The sequence below is a fragment of the Anneissia japonica genome, unplaced genomic scaffold (genome assembly GCF_011630105.1).
Source record: "Anneissia japonica isolate Jap-2015-1 unplaced genomic scaffold, ASM1163010v1 scaffold493_len2256704_cov171, whole genome shotgun sequence".
NCBI lineage: Eukaryota > Metazoa > Echinodermata > Crinoidea > Comatulida > Comatulidae > Anneissia > Anneissia japonica.
This window is the reverse complement of record NW_022727062.1, coordinates 1,933,698-1,948,101: the sequence shown is the minus strand read 5'-3', so window position 1 is coordinate 1,948,101 and position 14,404 is coordinate 1,933,698. Positions and strand designations below refer to the sequence as shown.

The 14,404-nt window shown below is 34.5% G+C and overlaps 1 protein-coding gene across 1 annotated transcript in view; it reads right to left on the bottom strand.

Annotated features, from left to right (window-relative positions):
• The window catches only part of LOC117113446 (hyalin-like), an 87,979-nt gene extending 84,257 nt beyond the window's left edge, over nucleotides 1-3,722 (bottom strand). Inside the window, exon 1 of the mRNA XM_033256781.1 lies at nucleotides 3,419-3,722. The gene's annotated coding sequence lies outside the window, so the exon portion shown is untranslated. The remainder of the gene's footprint in view (nucleotides 1-3,418) is intronic.
• Between the last annotated feature and the right edge of the window lie 10,682 nt (nucleotides 3,723-14,404).

Here is a 14,404-nt window from a genome sequence, read left to right as displayed (position 1 = left end):
TAGTAACTACGGACGTTCCGTAGTACTTGAGAACCCTGCACTTTCGATTCCACTCAGTGCATATGACTTTGTGGTGAATTTCAATGACGTCATCTTTGTCTCAGCGTATCAACGTCCCAGTGTATCAGCGTCTCAGTGTATCAGCGTCTCAGTGTATCAGCGTTTATAAGACAACGGTTGGGTACTGGGACGTCAACGTAGGCCTAGTACCGTGCATAGGTAGGACTTTCGCAATATGCAGCGATTTCACAAATCGATGATCAAATATAACGTTAAAAAATACGATTTTTTTTAGTTATTTCCGATGTAATCGCTGCTGGAGTCGCTGGCCACCATCAGTTTTAAGAAGCCATTCTGAGCAGCTGTGGTAATATTGCTCTCATTGCTGTTGAAAGGGATCACGTGCTAGAGAAGACCCATGATTTTGATGTTGAAAATACTATACTCATTGTGAATTTTTGCCAATAAAATTTATATATTTTTAAAAAGCATGTTATAGTGTTCACTTACATACGTTTTTTAACAAGATTGATGTAGTATTTGATGAGTGCAATTTAAAAATGTGTTAAAAAACCCGGTGAGCCAAATTTGCGCTCATAAAAAAAACATTGGGAAACCCCTTTCAAATTTCAAAACACAATCGCTTGATGACCGTCAAAGCTAGCGGAATGATTTTTTAGCATGTTATCAGGCTTTAAAGTTTGCGTTTTGAGCGATTGTTCATGAACAAAACCGATCGAAAATACAACTAAATTAAAGCTAGATCTTATTTATATCTGATAAACTATCATTTAATAACAGATTTTGCATGGTCATCAAATGAAAACATTTTGAAATACGGTGAATTTGGGAGTAAATGCAGAGACCACACCATTGTGTATTCGGTGAAGCTTACTTACCACACGCGTATTAGTCACTAATCACTACCACTTAAAACCCAATTTATACCCCGCTGCAAAAATGGATGGTTCCAGTTCGCCCACTGATGCAGGTGTTCTGCTGCTGTCGCGCTGCACTGCGAGGTAGAGAGCCTGCAGCAGGCATAGTTTGTGATGATACAAGATCAAATATACAATGAAAACTAGCAGATTATTTTTAATTTGACGAGTTTATTCTCTTTACCCGAATTTTAATATTCAATCAAATATCCATCTTGCAATTAGGAGGACCTAGCATAGAACTTAAGTAGGCTAGAAGATGAATCATCTCTACGTATGTAGACCCCGGTGAGAGATGTGATTGTGAGTAAAAATAGCCGCCGTCGTGCGCTTGCGAGATAATAAATATAGACAGACCAGACTCGACTCAATATTTAGGCCAGCACAGGGACGTAGCCAGGATTTTGAAAGGGGGGGAGCCGTTATGCGAATTACGTATGACCCCGGCGGGGTCAAGGGGGCGAATCCCCCTGTGAAATAGTGCACTCTGAACGTTCTTAGGACTGTTTGAGAGGATAAAGTGAAAATTGCAATAGACGCATTTTAAATAAGCGAAAAAATAATTATATAATAAATCAACAGTGGCAGATCCAGGAATTCGAAAGAGAGGTGAACCAAGGAGAGACTTTCACAGACCGAGGAACCACCCACCTCAGCCCCACCATGGTTGGGGCTGAGGAAAGAAAATTTTATAATTAGGGCATTTCTAGATGGCCGGAAATTACACTCTCGCACTTCAATTTGAATATATTTTTCCTTTTTTTTTCTTAAAAAATTAAGGTGGGGGGGGGGGTGCCTTGAATCCACTGCTTAAAACATTCTTTATCCAGAATAGTCATAATCACGAAAAATGGACATGAAAAACCACCAGATCATATCCTAAAAACAAACAGCAGTCACTAAGACATACATCAGGAGCCGAGTTTAATGTCATACCCAGGGAAGGGCACAGATCTGTTTTGAAAGGTGGAGGGGGAGGGCATTTTGCAAGTCGACACCCACCCCAACCCCACAATGGTTGGAGCTGAGGTGAGAAAATTTGAGGAAATAGTACCTCTAGATGGCCAGAAATGACACTTTTAGTAAAATTCATCATCATCACGTCACCATTAGTCAAAATGAAGCGCCAAAAGAAATTCTCATGATCTTTTATCAGGGATGTTTAACAACCATAGAGATCTTATTAATGTGTGTGTATACACCATAGAAAACAAAGCTTAAAAACATTGTCTTTGAGTATGTACTTTACATAGGCCTACATCAAAAACGTGATTTCACAACCAAGATGTGTATAAGAGACAGCACTTTGACATCTCTGGATCCGCTTTTGAAATAATATTTCAATCATTATTACTATTAGTAGTAGTATTATTAAACAAACATTTAAAGAAACTTGCAAAAGGATAAAAACGAAATTGAACCACAGTATCGCATTTCTATGTTAAAAGACCTGGCCTGAGATTTATGGATTTAAGATTAGAGGCTTATGTGTTCTATTGGGCCTATTTATAACGTGTACTGATGCATATTTACATGCTTAGAAGTATTCATTTTAAGTGATCCCAGGAAAGAATTTGTATTGGCTCAAGAATAAGCTTTAAAATTTTAACACTGTGTACAAAGGGGGGGGGGGAAGCCCCAGGGACGTATCTCCCCCCCTGGATACGTCCCTGGGCCAGCATATGTAACACCAATACCTTAGCATTTTAAGTAGGTTTATGATTATTGTCCATGTACCATCAAGGTTACTATAGAACTTATAAAATGTTGATGCATCTTTTTAGCCTAGCCCCGGTCCCTAGGCATGGTTCTAGTGTGATCACGAAAAGCGCTCAACAAAACAATGAAGGCCTAGCGTGGCCTACGCTATATGGGGGTCTCTTCTCTCATCTTCATTAATTTTTAAACCAGTTAAACTATGGTTGAATTTTAGTTAAATTATCATTTATATTTTTAATAATAATATTAGAAAACGACATTTATTTCTACTTTGTCAAATTTACTGTATAATCGGAGCACATCGGAGATGACGTTTTCAAAGGCTGTTGAAATAGTTCAATTTTTCCATTTTTGAGACATGCGCAAAAAATCTGCACGAAATAGCATACTTAGGGCCATTTAATCAAAAAACGACATTAAAGAATGACCCACAAAAAAAATAGACACATACAACTCCATAAGATCTTGAGGTTTTGTGAAAATTTGACATTTTATTACTTTTAAAGTTATGGCCCTCCAAAAATGCTCCAAAATGAGTCTGGAAAAAGGACCCACTTTTTCGCATTCGGACCCCCTTTTTCACCATCTTTAAAGGGCCATAACTTTTGAACGGTGTATTGGATTATAATAATTTAAACTGAAAAATGATCAGTGCAGTGAGTTCTGTAGATCTAATGTTTACTAAATTCAAAATAATGAAATTGAATTTTCTCATTGGGATACCTATTTATAATGCTAAATGAATGTTCGAAGCAGCTTACCTCAGTACCATTTTCATTTAATATCACATGAAATGTGGTATCATTTTTATGCCAAATAGCTTTATATGATGTCACCCATAAAGGCCCGTCACTTAGTCCTTGTGTTACTAAACCAATAACCGATTTCACATCATCGAGGTCGGCTTGAATCCATTGAAGCTGGTTTAAGTTTTCAGGTATCCATCCTGATGCTGTGTTCAGTCGTCCATGTTGAGCAGTATAATTTTTATATGCTGAAGATGCTATGAGGTTATCTGATGGAATGGTACCATCTTCAACACCAAGTGGTTCAGTGAGCCCACAATCTAAAGAGATATATTATTTTGTATTATAAATAGTGATATACTGCCTGTGTTAATTTGCTGAAGTAAAATATTGAACAGGTTGGAAATTTTTAAGTCTCTGATAAAGTATAATATTGATATTTGATTCCTGATGATGACATAATTAATGTATAATATTGACATTTTAAAATCCTTGCAGTACATCACACAGATATTTCTGAAAAAGAACTGTTGTTTTGTTGAGAATGTCTCGACGTTTTGAGTGATATTATTCTCCTGATAATGATTGTAGCAACTCTCAAAAAAAACTTTTCAGAACTTTCTAGGTGGTGTACTGCAAGCATTTATAATAATATATTATTACTATGACTTGAAAACATAAAATAGACATGAATGACATGCTCAGTGAAGTAAAACCTATTCATAAAGTACAATGACATGATTCAAAAACATGCACAATATACAGTAGCTGAAATAGAAGCGCTAAGTTGTCTGACAGGGGGACTTGAGCTAGTAGGCTCGAGCTGGGGGAAAGGGGATGAGAGAGGGTTCCCCTCCCAAATGAGGTCTTTTTTTTAGAATAGCAACCTCTGGATGGCCAGAAATGGCACTCTCAGACTGTGACAGACATGTTTTGGCTTGGTGTGGGCCTATTTTTATATGTTTTATGGTCTGACTGCCCGATGAGCTCTGTCCAGCGGGGGGCTTGACCTGTTCAATGGGGGACTTAAGCCCCCTTTCGCCCCGCTGGCGCCACCACTGGTTGTGTACCTGATAGGACATGCGAAGTGTTGAGTCCATAACAACCCCAAGATTTCTGCAGGACAGCGAAGGTTCAATGACTGCATCTCCTATTTTAATAGAAGTCCAGCGAGCAGGCTTAAAACGTGATGAAAAATGAATGAGTTCGGTTGTGCATCATTCATTATATAAGGTTGTTGGACTGACACCGAGATCAAACTTCACCTATGCACAATTCTAGTCTACTAACAGCAGCATTTTTTTGGGGGGGGGGGCATCTACAGTTACTTAAGTGGATTGATATATTGGATTATAAAATTATTAATTATTATTACTGAAACATTAATTATATTTTCTGTACACTTCCTTTAAATTTTTCAGTATTTTTCTTCATTTGTGCAGGAAATTTACAGAAAATAGGTCAGCAGAATCGCATTAACACTATGAATGCCTATATATTGGTTACAAGTAGCCTATATTTGGATAGCCAACAGCCGACTTTACGGCAACATTTGTGCGGAAATTGGCAGTATTTTTAAGATGCATGGATGAAATTTTGTCTTTATGAGATAACTCTAAATCAATTTACACATAATTTCAAGTTAAACAGAATTCCTGAGTTTTCACCAACATTTCGGAAGTGCCGAGACCCCAGCTCCCCACTTGTCAAAGCCATTTAGGCTTCGTTTTAAGCCCAAAAAATTGGCATCACACAGCCAGCCGGCGACACTTAGGTTATAATGTAGCCTAGAACATCAGGCCTGGGCATGTTCAACTTCAGCAAAGTATCTTATACCTACATATTTAACGATCTGTAGTTTCATTTTCTTGTTCAATGGTTATTTTCATTGAGAATATTAAAAAAAAACTGGTACGCCTTCCAACTTTAAAACTTCAGTATTAATCGTCAGAGAACATCGTCACACGTTCTAGTGTTTACAAAGGTTTCGCGGAGTAACATATCCCAAACCATGTGTGCGCCCGCGCTACATGTCACCGGCGGCGATATTTTCTGTAGGTAAGTTGAGCCCATTGCAAGTTGCCCTGAAGACATAATGTCCCAGCATTCTGATTAGTTTACAACTTGCAATGGACTCAACTTACCTACAACTTACCTTACTCGCCAGCGGGTGTAGTCAGGCGCACACATGGTTTGGGATGTCACTCGGTGAAATATAGTTTCTGAACTTTAACTGATTTGACTGGTTTAACTGATGTTGTTTTTGTTACATTTTTTTTCATGCCGAAAATCAGCCCTTAGCGAATTCGGTCCTGTTACCCGACCTACTCAGGTAATCTATCATCCAACCCCCTGTCACAAGTGACAGGTCGGGTGACAGATTCGCTACTTACATAAAATTTATTACCCACTGTCGGCGGCCTGCGAAGGTCGCGTACTAGTGTATTGTAGTTTGGCTAGGAAGGTTAGTGATCTAGCGTGAGCAAGAGATATTTCGTTTACAATGGTCAAGCACGGCAAACGTAATGAATAAGCCTACAATCTAGGCTAAAACAATTAATACTCTCTTAACATATTCCTACATTTTCAATAAAAAGAAGTTATAATCGGGAGCGCATGTTTAGGTGTGGTGTGATGCCAAAGAGTGCATTGGAAGTCCGTAACGAACAGAAGCAACTACTGAATTTCCCGCAAATATTTTTTTACTGGGAATTGTTCTTCTTGTCTATACCACAGTATAATTAAAAAGAAAATACAAATCGTGAAAATTATGATACATAACAAACAAAAATAATAAGATTGAACTGAAGCGCCTACCCTGGCATCCCAAAACCGAACCATTGTGTGCCCCGTGAAGCTTATTATAATAGTATTTAAACATGTGTATTATAATGGTTAGTGCACGTGTTTGAATATTAATATAATATTTAAACATGTTTATTATAGCGGCTAATACACATGTTTAAATGTGGTAATGTTTAGGCATGTGTATTTATAGTTATAATACAAAATGAATACCCTGCCGCAAAATGGACGGTTCTACATCGCCCACGACGACTCAAGCACATGGGCTTCTCGTTCGTTCGTGACGCTGTGCACTGGCCGTGAGAGCGAGTAATCGTCTGTAGATCGTATGCAACGAAGATACAGAATATCAGTTATAAAATCAATTTAGCATTTGATTTTAATACATGACGAGTTATTCTCTGTTCGTAAATTCTAACTGTCAATTCATCGCTAGATTCGGAGGCCCTATAAAATAGAGATTTACTACTCTCTGAGCCTAGATTGAAATACATCAGCTGTAAGCTGCAGAATAGCCCCTGAATAGCCGGGAATGTGAGTAAACATTGCTGTACGCCACACGATCATAAAATAAATAGAATAGGCCAGAAAGAATCATATTCTTATATTTATTTAGACCAGCAGAAACACCAATACACCATGTCATTTTCAATACATATGTGTATTGAAAATGACCAAAATTACCATCTTTGTTTTTTGAGAACTAATAAAATATTGATGCATCTTTCTGGCTAGTATTCTCCCGATCGCCAAGTCACAGTTTTACATTCACGAAATTCGTGAAAAAAGTAAAGTAAATCCACAGACGTACAGCTACTGTTTTTTTTCATTATGGTCAGATTTTAGTTTAAAACATTTTATGTTTTAAATAATAACATTAACATTAACATTAGATTCAGAAATTGTGTATACTTTCTGAAATTTGACCATGATTGAAGCAGTACTGGCTGAACTGTGTCCGATTTTCTCCTACTACCAAGGTCTTGTTTACTCATTGTGAAGGCCGTTTAGGCAGCATGCAGGCAATTAGCAATCAATCATCCAACCCACCAGTGACCGTTTCTTCTAAGGGGAAGAATTTGTCATGTTGTTGCCAGAACAAGAAACATTCCTTGTAGAATTATGATATATCTTTTTATATATCTTATAGATTAAATTAACCAATTAATTCAATTGTTGCACTTTATTATTGCACGTTTAAAATTAAATCTTTATAATACTTTGTTAAAGAACGAAATAAATTGTTTGATATAGGCCCATTACTAGTTGCCCATGAAATAACTATGCTTACCGTCTACTACATTCAGTGAGAAACATTCCCAATTCCAGGCTCCTCCTGGTAGACACAGACACCAAGGTTACCAGGCACAAAGTCATTTGACTCTTTGTACGCCGCCGATACGAACAAAAGTAGGTCAGTAAATAAATGGTAGTAAAGGAGTTGCTTTCATTCAATTTAATTAGGTTTCAAAATTTGCTGTGAGACCTACGTTTGTTTGTTTGTTTTTTGTAAATTTCAAGATGTTGCTCATTGAGATTCATGTTGTTAAACTATAGCTGCTCCATGAAGTCTGGCTAAGGTTATCATCAAAGAGTATTTCCCTTTGTTATCATCAGCCATGTGATTGAAGGAGTGTAATCTTATTTCATAATGTATGAGGTTTTAATAGGTAATTCGTTTGGTTTTCAATAAAAGATGTCTGCCTTAATAGTACTTTGAATACAATCATTTATTTACGATCTATTTAGTATTAAATTTGATTATTGCTTGATGCTGGGCCGTTTACATCGTATGAGTCAATATACGATCATTCAAAATTTCGGTACATATTCTATTTTATGAACAAATACGTTAAGGAAACGTTCACAATTACGTGGCGGTGCAGGTAACAAAATAGAAGGGTATACAATTGTGAAATCCGATCGAAAAGACAGAAAAGGTGGAGGAGTTGCACTCTACATCTCAAATGGATTAAATTTTAAGGTTAGGAATGATTTGAACCTGCCATTGAATCCAAATTATGAATCACTTTTTGTAGAAATTGGTACCCAACCAAAATCTAGCATCGTTGGCATTGTCTACCGGCCACCAAATAGTTCCATTCATCTCTTCTTAAATAATATTTCCAAATGCATTGATGCAGTCTCAAAAGAAAAAAAACAATCATGTCTGTGGCTTCCTAAATACAATGTACTCACTTTCATTCTATCCTCTAATTGACAAACCTACCAGAATTACAACTAGATCGTCAACTCTAATTGACAATATATTTTCAAATGTACTAAACCAAAAAATAACCCCAGGAATACTATTCAATGACGTCACCGATCATTTTCCAATATTCTTAATATTAAAAAAACATTCTTCGAACAAATCTAATAATATAACGATACAAAAAAATCACTATTCAAGAAAAATAAACCAAAAATCAATTGCATCATTAGGAATTAATTTATTAAACACCGACTGGGAGGATGTTTACTAAAATAGTTCTGCAAACGAATCATATAACATATTTATTGAAAAATTCTCCATTTTATATAATATTAATCTGCAAAAAACCAAAACTAAAATAAACAGTCGAAAACTTTGCAAACCTTGGATAATTAAAGGAATAATAAAATCAATAAAAACAAGAAATAAATTATATAAAGCGTATATAAATTCACCAAACATCAATAACAAAAAAAACTACATTACTTACAGAAACAAACTCACTCGATTGATTAGAATATCATGTAAACAGCATTATATTAACAAAATTCAATCATTACTTTACTGAAATAGGCCCTAAACTTTCCTACATGCCTAAAAACTGCCAAAGTCGTCCCTATTTACAAAAACAATGATACTCACAATTTTGCTAACTATCGTCCAATCTCTCTTCTGCCTTGTTTTTCTAAAATTCTTGAACGACTTATCTATGACAGACTCTACAAGTTCTTATCTTCTCACAATATTCTTAAGGACAATCAATATGGCTTTAGATCAAAATACTCTACTGACCTTGCACTCCTCGATATCCAAAATAAAATTTCTTCTGCTCTTTCAAAAAACCATCATACTATCGGCTTATTTCTTGATCTCTCAAAGGCTTTTGACACCATAGATCATTCAATTCTTCTTTCCAAATTAAACTACTATGGCATCCGTGGAACTCCATTGTCTCTTTTTGTAAATTATCTTCTGGATAGAAAACAATTTACCACTTTCAACTCTCACTCATCTAAATGTCTTCCTATAACCTGTGGTGTACCCCAGGGTTCTATTCTTGGCCCTCTTCTTTTCCTTATTTACATTAATGATATAATACATTCTTCCAATTCCTTCTCCTATGTTCTCTTTGCAGATGACACAACCATTTTTCTTTCTAATCCTGACTTTAATACCTTAATCAAAACCTTCAATAATGAGATCAAACATGTTTCAAACTGATTTTAATATAACAAACTCTCTTTGAACATCAATAAAACAAATTATATGCACTTTTTCACCAGCAAAAAAGTATACAATAATCTAAACACAAACATCTATATTGACACTCACATTAATGAACAGATAGCCTTAATGACTTTTAAATGTTTAAAAGGGTATACGCCATCTTATTTATCATCTAAATTTAAATTTAATATCGAATCCCATTCAAAATGTACACGTAGTCAATTTCATAATAACCTTTTTGTACCACAATGGAATAACTGTCAAGGCAAGAGAACTTTTTTTGTATCGTTCAACAAAGTTGTGGAATGAACTTCCACACGAAACAACAACAAATTTCATGAACATGTCTATTATATTTTTTAAAAACTCTTTTAATTCTTAATCACTTTTATTATGACATCTATTTATATATATGTATGTTTTTTAATTACTTTTCTTTTAACTTTTGTATTTTATGAAACTGTACCACTTTGAAAAACAGTACACAAGTACTGAAAGTGCATGCAGTAGAAAGACAGAATAAAAAAAATATTAAAAATAAAAAAAATTAAAAAAATAGAAAAAGTTGATCATACTGAGTTTCTTGGTGTACTCATCGACAATAAGCTAAACTGGAAGATTCACATTACAAACCTTTCTAATAAAATCTCTAAAACAATCAGCTTACTTAGAAAACTTAAATTGACACTACCATCAAACATTCTCTTCTCTTTATACAATACCCTTAATATTTTACCACATCTACACTACTGCAATATCGCCTGGGCAGTTACGCATGCAAAATTCAAAACTCTTTGTCCATGGACTAGCACCGAAACATCCAAACTAGACAACCTGTCCAAAAAAAGGCCATCTGCATCTGCACTCTGTCCAATTACCAATCACATTCCAAACCCCTCTTTCACCAACTCAACACTCTAAACATCTTTGACATAAATAAATTACAAACCGCCCTATTTATGTACCAGTATTCCCACAATAAACTTCCAAATGCTTTCAAAGGATACAAAAAACAATGAATTACGTAACTATAATACTAGGAATGCAAATAAATACATCACAATAAAATCTAACCGAACATCAAACAGGAATTCAATAATACATTCAGGCCCCCTATTATGGAACTCCCTCAGCACATCACTAACAAATTCGAAAAGTAGTTATTCATTTAAATCAGAATATAAATCGTTCCTCATATCTAATTACAGACTTTAACTCCACTAACCTTCTTTATTTAAATCATATTTGTGTCATCCTATCCAATCCCAGTTTATCTTCTTTTCCCTTGTCTACCTGTATAATGTTCAAATCTATGTATATGTTGTTTTTCTTTAAAAGCATTGTCGTTTTTCCTTTTGTCGTTTTTCCCTTGTGTTCGTTCCGTCGTGTTTTGTCTTGTCTTTGATTATGGAACAAATTACTTTGCATTTTTCTCTGGTTGAGCAAGCCATAAAGCCATTTGGGCTTATTTGACTGCTCCAGACACAATTGCATTCGATTTTGCTTGCATCTTTATTATTTTTGTCTTGTTACCATCTTTATGCATTGTGTGAATAAATATGAATCTGAATCTGAATGTCTGCAATGACATGGCCATCTCTACTGCTATCTCCTGTCAGCCATGTCTCAACAACAGCCAGAATATCAAGATGGTTTGTCGATAATAAAATCACAGAGCGCTGTTGATTTATTTCTGCCTCTAATAGACCTGGCATTCCATGTTGCTATTAAGTTAATTTTTGCACCTGGATGACAAGAAAGGTGGGGGCTAACATGGAAATAGCATAAGTTGTTAAAATTGACACCACAGGTTTGTTTTGATGAAGAAGGCTTCATGTTATTCAGCACACATATTTGTTTCCAGACAGTAACTCTTCTACCAGCTCTACAGCCACGGTATGGTATAAAAATACCACATTCTTTTAACACCTGGTAAGTAGAGGGAGAAATCCACTCCCTGTGAGAATTGAAGCAAAGATTCTCTACTATATACTCGTACACATAGGGATAGCCCAAGACCAGGCCAGGTATTTACATATGGTCGATGAGGCTCAAAATTCCTGGCATATTGAAAGGGCACAAATGGCTTTCCTACGGTGAACCAATCAAAGCAGGCTTCAAACGGCTGAGGCTATCGGCACTGCCGCAGTGCGAAAAAAAGCTGCTGTTTTTTATCGGCACTGCCGCAGTGCCAAAAAGCTGCTGTTTTCTATCGGCACTGCCGCAGTGCCAAAAAAGCTGCTGTTTTCTATCGGCACTGCCACAGTGCGAAAAAAGCTGTTATTTTCTATCTGCATTATTGCCGCAGTGCGAAAAAAGCTCCGATTTTCTATCGGCACTGCCGCAGTGCCAAAACACTGCAGTTTTCTATCGGCACTGCCACTCGAAAAGCTGCTGTTTAATTCACATCTAGATGTTAATTATCAAATGGATGTTTTTATCTATAGATTATGGTATCAATAATTGGTATATTATATATGTTTTATAATTAAATTATAATTATTTCTAATTATTAAATATATACATAGCCTATATCTAGGCCCATACATTAAACAAAAAATAAAACAACAAACATTTAAAAATAAAATGGTAGTAATAATAGTAATAATAATAATATAATGACAGTGCTCGAAATGAATAAAAATTGTTTAATTAATGAGATGAATCAGTATATATTAAATCAACTTGCGTCTATGCAAAACCTGTTTTTTTTTTTAAATAAAGGTGTTATCTACAGTATTTTATTCTGCTGTTTTAAAAAATAATCTTATAATTTATAAGTTTATTTTCTATGATAATTTTATCCACATAATTCATGTTTTCAATGTTAGTATGGTTGATAAATAATACATAAAATAATAATAATAATAATAATAATAATAATGAAGGTGCTAAAATAATGCTTTAATAAAGAATTAATAATACTTCAATAATACTTCAATAGGCCTATTTGCGATAGTGTGATTAATGAGATATTTGTTGATTAATTTATAGAAATATATAATAGGTATAGGCCTATACCATTAATAATGATTCAGCATATTAAATCTTACTTATAGATGTAAAATCTGGTTTTTTTTTCTCAATAAAATGTTACCTATTTTTTTCTGTTTAAAAAATTAATCTTATAAAATACCGTAGATTATAAAGTTTCATTGTAAATTATATGAGAATTTAATCCACATAATTTATGTTTTCAATTATTTAAGCATTTAAACAATTCAGTGGGCCTAACGCTGGATATAAATGTAAAACAAAACAAAAACAAAAAACAAAAGCATCGCCAAAGTTTTTTCATGTATGCAAATGCTAATACTATCGCGCGATTACCGCGTATTTTTGGTAAGCAAAGCTCGGGATGGTTCACACGAACTGACGAATATCCGTCGAAATGTCGTATAAATAAACTGCAATTATGTAAATAACTTTCACAAGAACTTTACGAATATCTTAATTAATATAATCTTAATTAATATTTTAAATTAGTTAATTACTAATTAATTAAAAGATTGATATAAACATTGTGACCTTATAACTACAATTTATTTATTGTTTTAAATAATAAATACAAGAATCCTGCAACGAATTTTTCAGGTCAGAAATTGGCATCAAAAAGTAATAATTTTTCAATCGCGATCTTCGTATTTGTCGGTTCATGGAAATAGCGACGATAAACATATAATAATTAGTTTATAGTTTTTATTATAGTTATAATAATAATTATACATATATGATTATTATTATATACATATATTATTATTATATTTTTATCCCAAACCCGTTGAACGCAAAGTTTCTTTTTTCATTATGATAAGATTTTCCTCTTATATTACGTTTAAATTATATATAATATATATATATATAAATAAAAGTAAATACGAAAATGAAGCGATAGCATACGTTGACATAATAGAGACATAAAATTTATTGCAAACGAATATTTCGGACACGCCTGTGTCCTTCTTCAGCGTTAACACGTATGAATGAGAATTACAGAACAAATCAAACTAAAAGTATCAGTGCATAACCAAGATAAGTCGTAAGATAAAAGGCCAGCAATTAGTAAATGAGAAGTGATAAACTAATAAACAGTCGGAAGCATTAAAAAGGACTGGCGGTAAAATTGCTTGTGACAATCAACAAAGCAAAATAAACAATAATAAGGAAGTCAACTGTAATACTGAGAATCTGAGAGAACAGTAATTAAAATGAGACAAAGGGTCTATATAAAATTGGTGTATAATGGAAATAATAAAAATAGATATAAATCTTATATAAAAAATCTGATATAAAAAGTAATAATGAAATAATAATCACAAATGAGCATCGTCATAATAATCATCTTCATGAAAATAAGTCTAAGTGATAATAAAAATATATAGGATCACAAATATATCTTATTTGGTGAATGAATAACCGCTTATGAAGCCAAGATCCTTGTTGATACCGGTTTTGTGTGTGTTAAGTTTCATAATCCACTGCAATTCAGAACAGCGTCTCTCAGTAAGAGACTTAAAACCCAGGGGCGTACGGTGAAAAATCTAAGGGGGGGTCGAAACGAAAGCGCAGGGGGCAAGCTGAACTCGGAGCAATTTAGCGAAGCTTTCAGAATTCGCGGGGTACGTTATTTTTGAGTGAAACGAGCAAATAGGCTGGGGCTAGGGGGCCGCAAAAGGGGAAAAATTTACGTTTTTACGTTCTAGTGCATTAAGTTCAATACCAAGTCTGACAAAATAGGCCTAATTGTAAACGTA